The sequence below is a fragment of the Anarhichas minor genome, unplaced genomic scaffold (assembly GCF_050575085.1).
Source record: "Anarhichas minor isolate MPS153535 unplaced genomic scaffold, ASM5057508v1 ptg000136l, whole genome shotgun sequence".
In the NCBI taxonomy this organism is placed as follows: domain Eukaryota; kingdom Metazoa; phylum Chordata; class Actinopteri; order Perciformes; family Anarhichadidae; genus Anarhichas; species Anarhichas minor.
This window is the reverse complement of record NW_027466582.1, coordinates 11,795,409-11,808,749: the sequence shown is the minus strand read 5'-3', so window position 1 is coordinate 11,808,749 and position 13,341 is coordinate 11,795,409. Positions and strand designations below refer to the sequence as shown.

Here is a 13,341-nt window from a genome sequence, read left to right as displayed (position 1 = left end):
TGTGTGTGCCTTTGCATTCAGTTGCATGCAGTATATCTTTCAGGGCCCCTGTAATAAGAGTGTATTGGAAAAAAATGTTCACCCCCCCCCCCCCCCCCCAAAATCCCAAAGCTACTTACAACCCAAGCAGGAGCCCACACAGCTATGTCCTCAGCCAGGTGTCTGTGTCGGGGTTATTTTCAGGTCGCTAACTTGAGCATGCACGTTGAAACTGTTGTTGACGTGCTGTACTGGTGTAAGCCTTAATTCCTTCCCCCTGCGATGAAAACACGCTCCCAGTTTTTGAATCTCCTGAAGTTAAATTTGCATCTTGAATCGATGCAATTACAACCCTGCAGCATAAAGCACAAAGCGGCACCCGGTCTGAATGTAAAGAGAATATATAAACGGGCTAACGGTATGATGTTTACTATAACTGACATTCAACTCTGCAGCTTTGCAGGGAGATGAGTGAACTCTTCACAAAGACGATGTGAACGGTTCTGTTTTAAGAATCTCTTGGATTATAACACCACCAGGTGGACAGTCAAGTGCTTAAATGTTTTGCGTGATGATATGATTTGGTTGTTTTAACACGTTGGCCAGTTGTGAAAAGCAGTCTAGTAGTCATCCAATAATGTGAAATCCTCAAAATATACAGAAAATAAGAATTGTGTCGGCAGAAATGTTCCCAAAATCCAGGTTTTGACTGTAAATTGTTTTGAGCACTGGTTTCCTTGCCAGAACTACAGTATGTCGATGCTTAAATAATTACTAATATGTAATGTTTCGTATTTTATTGTACATGGAAAGTGCTCTAGTTTTTTGTATTCCAAATATGAAGTATGGCCAAATGACAAACTGTGCAGTGCAGATGTTTTGCTCGCATCTTTAAAAGTGTGCATCAAGTTGGATGTTGGATACAGCTGTCCACCTTATTCAAAGACACACACACACACACCAGTTACTTCAGTGTGAATGTTGCGTTATTTTACAGTTAGTTTTGTTTCTTTCTTCAGTTCAGATGTTCAAATGTTCCATTTTGTAATATCTTTTATTTTTAAGAACCTTTGCACAATGTTTTATATAAAATGCTTGTGTCGACAGGTTTTGGATAAGACGGGTGAATTGATCCATTCCTGTGCTATCTTGTCTTGATGTCACTCTGTAGTTTTCCTGCCAATGCAGTTCCTGCCAAACAGAGGAAGGTGCTCGACTTTATTCACTCCCCCCCCCCCCCCCCAAGCATCACTGAACAGACAAGAGCAGGCTGCATGTTGTTTGTTCTGTACACAGGATGCTGGTTTTCAGTCAAGCGCAACTTGCGAGGTTAGTGGTTGCAGCCGGGGAGGACGGTTTCACGAAGCTCAGAGTCCCGGCTTACATCGGGATCAGCTCTGACCGGAGATGAAGCACAGCTATTTCAAGAGGACCATACGTTTTACAGAGTTGAAAATACTGTTTACATCCCGGATCCATTGTCTTTGTAAAATGTAAAGGTATGAAAAAGACATTTGCAGTGATCACAGTATTAAAGTTTCTGAAATAAATAAATGCCATATCTATTTGTGCTGCTGTTTACTTGTTTGCTTCTGCACTATGTTGCTTATTCTTTTTAATTGTAATTGTAAAGAATAAGAAAACCTGTATAATACATTGACAAAAGAAAGCTATATACAGTGAAATACGTATATAATAGTGAGTATGTGTTCATAAATGTGCATTGATATAATATTTGTCTAAAAAAAAACTGATTTAACCAATAGTTCAGTTATTCCCATGTTATTGAGTAAAGTGAGATAGTGATTTGGGCTGGTTAAAAAAAAAGAAAAAGAAACAGGCTATAGGGTTCCCTATAAGACTAGGCGATATAGAATATGCATAATATCAGCATTAGAATCTCTTTAATATCCAACCAAACCTGGTATTTAAACTGAAATATCCCTGATCGATATTGAATCAAATCGAATTGAATTGATTTAGAAGATCAGTGGCGATACTCAGCCCTAACAGTGATAGATTTCATGATATATAAATCAAATGTATAGTGATGTGCTGTAGTGAAATACTCTATAATAAAATAGCTAATGCGTAAGATAAAAATGTGTATTAGTGTGTATATATTTATAATATGAAAATATATAAATACAGTTTAAATATGTAAATACTCCATCTTTAAAATATAATTTTAAAATAGTAATAAATATATGCAATAAATAAATGTTTTTGCTTCTCAAAGTAAAACCCCAATTGAGATCAATAAATGGCAATAAAAGCCAAACATGATGCAAACAAAAAAAATCATTCATGCACATTTTATTTTTATTTGCATGATATATAATTTTTTTCAAATTTTGTCAAAAGCTTCAATACATACATCAATTTATAAAATATATGATTTCATGTGACAGGCTTCACAGAGCAACCAATGTAATGTGTCATGTTTTCCATCGAATGCACTAATAACAGCTGAGTTTCGCTCTGAGTGGACATGGGTTTCCTTTCTCCTGCAGAGCTTCTGTCTGCTCGCATCTAGCGGTGAGTGAGAGAGTGAGGAGAGAGCAGAGGTCTGGGATTTGGACCGAGTCTGCCTCGGGCTGCTATTGTTCCCGCGTCACACTGATTCATCTGATTGCACTTTAACTGCTCTCACAGCGAGAGCAGGTACTCACCTCGCCTGTGTTTTCTTCTTCTTACACTCATTACACAGTAGATGGCTGCCACTGCTGAAAGAGATAATCATAACAAACGTCAGCATTGTTGATTTTTTTTCATGGAGATGACAGAAGAGCTTTCTGCATCTGAACTTTATGGAAGGAACAGTGTTGTTACACTATACTGGAACTAAACGTCAGCCTGAATTACTTCCATGCAACGATGCATCACAGTCTTACCGAAGATCTCCAGCTTGTGAGATTGAGTGTGATTTCAGGAGCTATGATCATTCACAAATAAAGTTGTTTTAGACTTCTATATATGCGTTTGTTTGTGATGCCATAAATGGGTAACTTTTATTAAGATCAAGTCGTAGGAAAGAATGTGTTGTATGTATTACCTTCCTGCGACCAGGACGCCTGGTAGCTGCAGGCACTGCAAAGAAAATAATAATAAAGCAAAATATTGTGTAATCTAGAGAAATTTGCTTGTTTACAAATACGTTAAAAAGAAAAATACTGAATTCCTTGAAACAAGCATGGGCTGTGAAATACTGACTGACTATAAAAATAGAAGACTAGACATATACTGTAAGAGGAATTATAGATTAAGGTTCTTGATAGACTAGATCTATGCAGAGAACACTTTATTTTTTGCCTTCGGTGTCAAGGACCTTCATCGGAGCAGATGAAGGTCCTTGAAACTGTCCAAGCTCAATGTCCATTTACTTTCTTTTTCCAGAACTTGTATTCTCATGACAGAACAGAGTCAGAGTCAATGTTGCCTCTATTCAAAGTCGCCATGGTTATTATCATCACATTGATAATCTAGTCTCGTCCAAAGATTGCCAGCAGGGCTTTAAAGCCTTGATAAAGAAAAGCTGCTTCACCTCTGTGAAGTGTCTGTAAATCCCTGCACATGTATCACAGGACTAAATTATTTCCCCAACAAAATGAAATGATGCTTTTCCGGAATTCAAGTCTTTTAGCGAATGTATCTGACTGTGAAAAAAAATAAATAACCGTCTGACTAATTTGTGCGCCAAACAATTGGTGCAGCTGAGAGAACTGTGATCAGACTTGTTGGTTTGTCACCTGTGCTGCTGTGGACTGACCCGGGCTGCAGCGGTGGCTCAGGGCCGTTTGAGGCCAGCGCAGCAGTGACTGCGGTCTCGGTGCAGACGAGGGCAGGTTCAATGCGGAGGAGGCTACAGATTAGTCATCTTTGCTACAGGTGGAAAATGTGTGGGCTGATTCACCGGGGGGTTCCTTTCAAGGATTTGCTCCAGAGAGAAATGCGCCATGCCATGAATTGACGTCTGATCAGCCATAATTAAGTATCTCCAGGATTCAGGCGTATACAGGTTGCAGAAGCAAATGTGATGTTTAAATTGCCTATGTGTTTACATGCTTTAACTGCTAAATGCTCCACTATGTTCACCAGCTAGTTGCTATCTGTGTCTGTCTGCTGTTTGGTGCTGGGCAGGTAGTGTACAAAAGTTTAGTGACTTTTGACCTGTAGTGATAAGAAAACACCCAAATAGACACAAATCAAAGCTGTTAATCCAAAATACAAAAGAATGAAGCATCTCTGTTTACCGGCAGCATGTGGTCATCTCTTTTTCTTCCTCTTGTGCCGTGTGTGGACCCTTGATGCTTTTATCCCACACTCTCCAGCAGCCCACACAACGCCTTCATGTCTCTGAGCGGCTCTCGGCTCTTATCAGACACTCAAGAAGAGAGTCAGAGAAAGTAAAAAAGGTGTTTTGTTCTTCAAAAGGCAGAGCTTTGTTGTCTGCTGTCATTCCAGATGCCAACAGTCCCTTCGCGCAGGTGATCCGTCGATTCACACAATATACCTGTCAGTCTGTGATGGCTGTGAGTGTAGCACACCGTCCCAGTGGCACAGATGCATCTTTGACATCTCAGCTATTTCTATAAAGCCTACTTCAAGAATATTTCTATTGATTTCAGCTGTTTATAAGATGTGAAGCATCGTGAGAAGCTCTAATTAACTCATTAACAAAGACCGCCTCATGTAGAAGTGATTCACAAATACAGAAATCATTCAAAATGTTTTCTGTAGGTGTGCAGTTGCATCGCACGGAGCCAGATAGGATGGTTTGTGTGTCTGATTGAGATGCCTCAATGCCTGTGAAAGCACATCCAACTGGAAGGATTTCCTAAAGCCAGACCCAGAGCACACTGAGGGATTAAATAGCCCATCTGGCCTCGGGGTCCCCCAGCAGGAGCTGGAGGAAGAAGCCGTGGAATAGCCAGAGCATCTGGGCTACTTTTCATGCCCTGTTACGGTACTACCACCACGACCCAGATATAAATATAAACTAGCAGCAGAAAATGGGTGGATTCATTCAAAATATTTCTTTTTTATGTAAATGTTCTCGGGCTCACCCGGTTAATTTTTTATTGATGTTACGGTTAGTACTTTCTTATACAGTTGAACTTTATACAGCTCTTGCCCTTTTACAGCCCTTGCTCTGAAACGGTGCTAACCATGGGCGGATTATGAGACGCCCTGGGCACAGACCACGCCCCTTTTGTATCTCTTCATGGTCTTTTTGTGTCTCTTTTTGGTTCTGTTTTGTCTCTTTGTGCAGTATTACGTCTCAGTTATTGCATGCAGTTTTCCATCTCTTTGGTAATCTGTTTCTTTTTGCTCGGTTTTAGTGTCTTTGAGGTCTTTTAGTGTCTCTTTTTGGTTTTATTCTAAATATATATATATATATATAATATAACCCAAGACAGAATAATCCATCCATGGTGCTAACGGACGTATCCACACAGGCAAACATGGGTAAATGTGTGTGTTATTGCATGTCATGAGACATGTAGCTATAAAGGAGCACCGAATGTGGGGCAACTCCCACCCAACCACTCATCCACACACACACACACACACACACACACACACACACACACACACACTTCCCAGTGGGATCTCCTCTTCCTGTTTACTGTCGCTCAATAATTCAGTCAGTCCAGAGTGGAGGCTAGTAGTAGACATGGTGTGTGTGTGTGTGTGTGTGTGTGTGTGTGTGTGTGTGTGTGTGTGTGTGTGAATGACAATCTGTCAGGCCAGAGTGGTCCATTAGTATCAACGTTTTTTTTTGACGACAGTTAGTTGGTAAGTGCATGTATTGATTTGTGAGCATGTTGTCGTCCATTCTTTTCTCATTTGCACACTAAACGTCAGATTAAAGTGAGAAAGCAAAGAAAGAAAGAAAGAACTGTCTTTTGAAGAATGCTGCCACTCTTCTCTCTCTCTGTCCCAGTAACGCTCTGTTGAATTAGGGCACCAAATATTTTTAGTCTCCAGCACCAGCAGTGAGAACATGCTGGGCGAATCACTGTAAACTAGTTGTGTGTTGACATGCTTTCATGTGAGATGTGGTTGCATCCACACACACACACACACACACACACACACACACACACACACACACACACACACACACACACGTAGTCAGAGTGTAACCCCTCCTGACTACAGCAAGCTGCCAGTTTCCTCCCACAGTCCACCATTGCATCAGATGCTTTGATGTGTCTCCGTGCTCGACCAAAAGTCCCCATCAGCTCAGAGTTTATCTGGCGGGCTCCCTGGTGTAGAGCTGTTAGACCTGCTTCTGTTCAAGATGAGAAATTACAAGATTACACTGAGTGAAAAAATAAAGATGGGGAGAGGTGAACATGGGAAAGGGTTTAAGAGGAAGAAACAATAGTTGAGTTTATTGGCTTTGTTGCATGAGCAGAAGAGTCCAGAGCATTTGCCCTTCATATAATAAAAGCTTGTGAGTGCCTTTGTCTCAACTATTTTAAGTTGCAGATATGGGAATTATAATATCTGCAACCAACAGGAAATACATTCAGTGACACCTACAGTGTTTGCCTCAGGGCTGCTAAACAAGTCAGGCATTGGGATTTTAAAAATATGTCATTATCCTCACCTGTGGTAGGAAGCACCGCTATACATATCCAAAGGCAAGGATCCATCGTGATGTGGTACAATAAGCCACCTGAGCAGAGAATGAAGTCATTCTCCCTCTGTGTGTAATTTGGTCAGCACCATGGACAGCAGCAGAAGCACTAAATCCCCCCCCCCCCCCTCCCCCCACCCCCTGTGTAGCTAAGCTGGTTGCCCCGCTGATATTTACGCCATTGCCTAGCACCCACCCTTTAGTTCCCCCTCAGGTTAACACTTTAGGGCCTGTCAGCACTGTTGCCATTGGTTGGAGGACATAGAAATGCTCAGAATTTCATGTTGAGCAGGGTCATTCCATGAGAACTTTAAAGTCACTAACTCATGGTTGCATGCCAGTTAGTTTAGGCAATTTGATGACATTTGTTTGGGAATTTGTACCACTAAAGTACACTGAAAAAAAAAATAAGTGACATTTACTTGAAAAAAGCTAGGTAACAATTTGCACTCAGAAATTCCAAGTAATTTTCACTCAGGAATTCTCAAGTTAAGTTTACTTACTAGTAAGAATTGTTTTTTATCCAGAATTTGCAAGTAACTTTTACTTGCAAATGTCTCCCTTAGACATAAAATGTACTTAGCCTTTTATAGTAATCTTTACTCAGGCTACCTTTGCATCTAATTACAAAACCCCAGTAAAACTCAATTAGGTGTTTCATGTATATTTAACTAGCTTTTCTTTACTTTTTTAATTGAGAAATATTAAGTAATATTTACACAATATATCTTTTATCTACTACTACTCTACACAACTATTCAAATATGAATGTTGCATTTTTTAAACTGGGCTAGTTATTTAATAAAATTGTCTTAACATAAGGCTTCTACAAAACATGAAACATCTTCTTTTAAACTACAGCAGCTTTACTTGTTAACTGGTGAAAGAGGTCACTGCTGACAGACACACAAATACCAACATATATAATCTGGTTGGCATTGCCAGACAAAACATTTCTAAATCAGTGCTGCCAATAAGAAATTTAAGAACACAAACGTTTAGTCATTTAACAAACTTTTAATTTGAAACGATGGGTATTGCTGGACAACACTTGGATACACATAGATATAGCCCATGAGCAGAAGGCAAGCCTTTGCCACACTTTGACAGTCATCAAGAACCTCTTTTCCCTCGATGACGACGAACACGATTGTCAGGAGTGAAGCCTTTCTGTGTTGCATTTCCATGGATGACAAGGATCTTCATGACATGTTGAGCATAGTCCTCTTCAATGACATCTTTGAAATTCAAATTTACTAATGTTAATTTTTACGTCTTCGAGTCTGATGTGTTCTCAAAAAAGGACAATAGTGGGGGAAACTAACAAAAATATTTAAAGTGTTCAAATGCGTCATTCTCAGTGTATATGAGCCCAACACAATTTTATATAATATCAATATATGATATCCAAACTTTACCAGGCTGGGTGATTCCAGCATGGGTCTTGGTTCCTGCAACTCTGCCCTTTGTCCCAAGTATCTCCAGAAAGTTGGTAGTGCAATTCTCCAATTTCGACAAAAAGGTTCGCTCCAGATGAACTGTGGTTATTCTTCTGAACTCCTCATTGATCTGAAACAAAAGACAATAAAAAACAACGATCAAGATGAGGTACCTAAAACAATTAATGCAGTAGTCCTCCCAGTATAATGTACTATTGAGCAGCAACAAACTACGACTTCAAATGTATATGTCAAGCTAATTAAACTATAACAGTACTAAGTTGATTTTACCTTGTGTCAACTGTTGATGTCAACTTGCTGAGAGTGAACGTCCTTTAATATTCTGTGAAATATATAAAGAAATTATGTTAAAACATGAACACACAACATTAAATCTGAATTTGGCTTAAATCTTCATATTGATAGCATGTTTTATCCCCACACAAAAAAACAGCACATAAACAAGCCACCATAACGTTAATACTGAGATACACAGCAGGTCTGGTCATGTTGATATGCGACACTAACTCAACACAGTACTGGCACCTTGTTTCATGCCCAAAGCCTTAATCATCAAGGACACCACATTGGATAGAGACAAGTTTAAAACTGATGACAGAAATATAAGTTACTGTAAAAATATGTCAGAATATGATAGTGACAAAATAATGTTAAGTGTATTAGACTCGCTCTAAAGTCACTAATTCCACCACATATGGGATATTTTTTAGCACATTTCCCTCATTCGACCTCGGCTGCACTTGAGGATGTCCGAGAGAAAGCGCGCTGTGTGCGTGACTCAGCACAGCAAAGCACCTGTGTGGCAGAAGTGGGCTTCACTTAACCGAAGTAATTCAGCCCCCCTCCCCCCCACGTCGACGGAGCGCAGCCGGTCGAGCACCGTGTCCCCAGGCCAACAACTTTTCAAGGGAGAACCCTGTAAAGTCGCGACCAAAACCACCAAAAACAGCCACAAAATGTAGCGCCGTGAGTCATGTCTGTAATGCTGCCCCAAGTTAGCTAGCATGATAGCCTAACTAGCTAGCACGCTAAACTGACCAGTTCACTACTCTTCAGTGTTCACAACTCAAACACAGACTTGACCGAAGGCTCAACAGCAACGTAGAGCATTAATTAAACATATAACCTACCCCAATGGCTCCCGTCCATGAAGTTCCTCTCCTCAGGTGAAACGCTGCCGTCCTTGTTCAGGTTCTGCTGTTCCGTCGTCTCGTTGACGAAAGGAGCGCGAAATCTCCTCTGACGTCACCCCCTGAGTACGCGCTATAGGTTGCCAGGTTTTACTCATATTACCCAAGTACATTTTACTTTGTTGTGTCAGGTAGTGCATTCAATACAGTAGTTTAGTAGATATTACTTGGTGTGAATGATTACAATTTACTTATAAAAATGAGGATACATAATTACAAACAAATACCAAGTAACACATTAAGTAAAAGGTGATATTTTAAAGTAAAAGCACTGAAATGATAATTTCTTGTAAAATTTACAAAAATAATCGAGGTAATAATTACAAGGCCAAAAACTCATTTTTTTCAGTGTACATCATCAACCAAAGTCTAAATCAAGTTATCTTACATGTTGAGAAAGTGCATCTATTTTACTAACTGTATTGTTTATATTGTGCTGACTTACTCTTGAAAAGGCTGGCTACGTTGACAGACTATTGGGGTAAGTACTTGCCTGGAGGCCCCTAATAACCTAATCTGGCCATAGAAAGACCCCATAATGTGACTTTGTGAACTTTGAATTTTGTTTTGTCCTCACAATGTTAGTAATGCAAGCACACACACACACACACACACACACACACACACACCCACACACACACGAAACAGGAACGTCTGCATATTAGTGGTAGAGACAAGCAGCTGCTTCTGATCCCACAGCTTTTTCTCTCCCCCCACCTCCCTCTCTCTCCCGGTCTCTCTCTCTCTCCTCTCTCTCTCTGTCTCCCCCCCCCCCCCCCCCTCTCTCTCCTCTCTTCAGTGTGCAGCGCTCTGGTGGGTCGGTGAAGCCGCTTTTTGGCTTCGGAGCTCCAAGCGAGAGAGAAGCGCTGAGGTAAGTAAGCAAGGATGGAAGGTGTGAAGATGAGAGAGGGAGGGAGGGGATGAAGAAATGAAGATAGAGAGAGTAGCCTTAAGAATAAAATAATAAAGAATAAAAGAAGACTGTTGCGCTCGGCGCTTTAGCACGCTCCTTGACGTTGCTGTACTGCTGTCAGTGCTGCAATGTTAATCTCAGAGTGAGCAGCTGCTTGGATGTTGTAACAGTACTGTACATGTCGGAGATGTGCACCAGAGAGATGATGCTAATTCCACCTGTGATTGCAATGCGCGTGCACTTGGCTGGTTAGTTAAGTAACACTCGAAGAGCACCGCATGCGTTTGAAATCAATTAGGTCGATATGCATTTGGGTGTTTGGTGAAAACGTGCATTCTACTGTCTGCAATCGGACCCATGGAAAGCGACGGCAGAGAAGAGAGAGAGAGAGAGAGAGAGAGAGAGAGAGAGAGAGAGAGAGGTTATGCAGCAGCGCTGCTGACGCTGTTTGGGGAGCGGATCGGTCCTGTGAGGATGGAGAGACCACAGACAGAGAGATCGATGTCGATGTTCTTACACCATCCATCAAACTCTCCAAACTTATATCATGTTAGAGATTTGAGCTTCATATCATATGATCATATCGGATAGTAACATGTGGCCTGGTTGTGTTTAATTGGGGGGGGGGGGGACTTAGACTTCATGGTCACCAGTATGGGGACACCCCTGCCTGCTTGGCTGATTTTTTTGGCTGAGTTTACTGTGAAAGACCTTCATCCTTTCCATGGGACTGGAATTCAGAATGTGATCACCCAACATCAATGATGGACCTCACTAATGCTCTTTGGCTCAAAGGGGACCAAATCCCTGCAGACAGCCTCCAAACTCTGCTGGAGGGAGTGGAACCAGGAGAGCGGAGGCTGATATAGCAACAAACCAATGCTCATGGCTTTGGAATGAGATGTTCAACAATCACAGTACATTACAACACCAAAACAGCACTTTGTTAGTACTGTACACACTTTTGGTGTTGTAGTGTGATAACTCCAGGAATGATTTATCAATCACACTTTGGATGTGGCCTTTTATTACTGTCACTTGTACCTCTTTGCAGTGTGCAGGGAGTCTGGTTTGTCCAGTGTATAGCGCAGCAGAGTGAATGGATCTGTGAGAAGCCTTGATTTCATTTTGTGAACATTAGAATAACAAAATGTCAATCAATGGAGCGCTCTTTGGTGTCACACATCACTGTTTTGGATTGTTTTTTGCTTGTTCCTTTTTTTTTTTTGCACCAGAACGTTGCCTCCTTGTGCATAAAAGATGGCTGCCTGCTGGATTGATGGTGTCATTTATTTTACTACCACCCCTCAGCGTAAAACATCCAGACATCCTCATCCAGTCTCCCCTGGAGCGTAGAGGATGGGTGGTTAGAAAAAAACTCCGGGTGTGTGGTGCGTTGTGGAGGGTCCACAGGGAAACAGCGAGAAGTCTCAATCTGCTTCTACTTCCTGTCATCACAGCATGTGGTGAGGAGAAAGAAGCTCGAAGAGTAATCAGGTTCGTTTAGAATAATAATCTGAGAGATTCATAAGAATAAACGCTTGTCTCTGTTTCAGTCGTCACTTGATTGCCTAAAATTGTGCGTAAAATTGGATTATTTCTGGTAAAATCAGTGCAGTATAGTGAAGGATCGCTGTGTTCTCTCTCGTTTACCTGCTGTGTCCATACCAACAGACTGGCTGGCTCTCAGAGGACAAATACCACACTTAAGGTTCCCTCTAGCTGCATGTGTCTTTGTTCTTAAAGGCAGAAGAGTAAAACAGTGAGTTGCACAATGATGAAGGCTTCAGCCAAATACGTTTGTGCTAGTTACTCATGCATTTCAAAAGAATAAAATGACACAGCAAATGTGAAAAAGACATTTTTTACTCTTACCAACCAGTCAACCAGTCGTTGATCGGGTGTGTTTGCAACAAGTGTTTAACGATAATTACAGACACTCAAGAAGAATACTCGACACGCTGATTGAAAGTGCAGAAACAGCACATAGTTTCAAGTCAAGAATCTTTTGATTTTTCCCTAAAGTCAATACTCAGTTGGCGTGAAGAGAGTCATAGAAAAATGTTGATCGTTTTTACACACCACAGACTGTTAAAACCTGTTTCCTTGTGTGTCCTATTCACCTTCCCAAGTCAGTAAACATCTGGGATCTTTATGTATCCTCACGTTCATCTATTTTTAGAAAGACGGATCAGATGTGTTTGTGTGTTTCTCTCAAGGGGACCACACCTTTCTTTAAAGCAGTTAGGGCGACTACAGCGTCTCAAACAGATTGAAGAGGCCCCTCTGAGTCGCTAAGTCACTGAGTGATTTAGGCTGATCAGACGGTCCTATTCAACCGGAACATTTCATTTATATGCAAAATCAAGAGTCGCCAGCGTGTGGTCTACATGTGGAGCAGGCTGGAGCAATGGGCCAGTGAACTTGAGCATTACTGGGAAACAAATCTGGCATTTCTTTTCATTCTGAGTTGGAATACCCGTTAAGCAAATGGTGCACCAATAACGAAGAAGCATGTTGAAAGCTATTGATTCAGAATCGCATTAAACACATGCTGCATGTTGTTGTGCTCACAGGTATACGGCCCTCTGAGGCTCAAACAAGCACTCTCTGTTTGTATGTTCTCTAACAGCTGGCTGATGAGAGTATTGATCTAAAGAGCCAGTTTACATGGAGCTAAATGCCTGTGCCAATAGCAAAGACTCTCTCTCTCTCTGTCTGTCTATCACGGACACACACACACACACACACACACACACACACACAATCTGCATTCACACGGAAACGACCAATGCTCTACTTAGAGTTCACAGCCAGCCAGCATTAAAAGTCCGTTTTGAAAACTGGAGCACATTATTTTTGCAGCCTTCAAAAAGGTCAATACTGATTATGTCATGTGCAACTGCTGTAAACTCTAATAGTAACAGTGTCATGTAGAATCATTTTAAAACAGTGTACGTTTTTGGAAATATGAGTGTTCACTTTGTCTCCTAGAATTAGCTGGCAAACTTGTAACTTCCTCTAAAGTCATACGTGCATTGTTGTCATTTCATTACTGTTTGTTTTCAGATTAAATGAACAACGTGTTCATTTGTGAGCTTCAGGCAGTCTGATGATCTTTGCACTGAGCCAGGCTAGCTGTTTGCTTTC

The 13,341-nt window shown here is 41.1% G+C and overlaps 1 long non-coding RNA gene across 1 annotated transcript; it reads right to left on the bottom strand.

Moving 5' to 3' along the window:
• Positions 1-8,068: 8,068 nt before the first annotated feature.
• LOC142942380 (uncharacterized) lies at positions 8,069-9,344 on the bottom strand. The gene is made up of 3 exons (XR_012951595.1): positions 9,219-9,344; positions 8,359-8,410; positions 8,069-8,197 (listed from the first exon to the last, which is right to left on the bottom strand). It is a non-coding gene; the product is annotated as an uncharacterized LOC142942380 (long non-coding RNA).
• Positions 9,345-13,341: the final 3,997 nt, after the last annotated feature.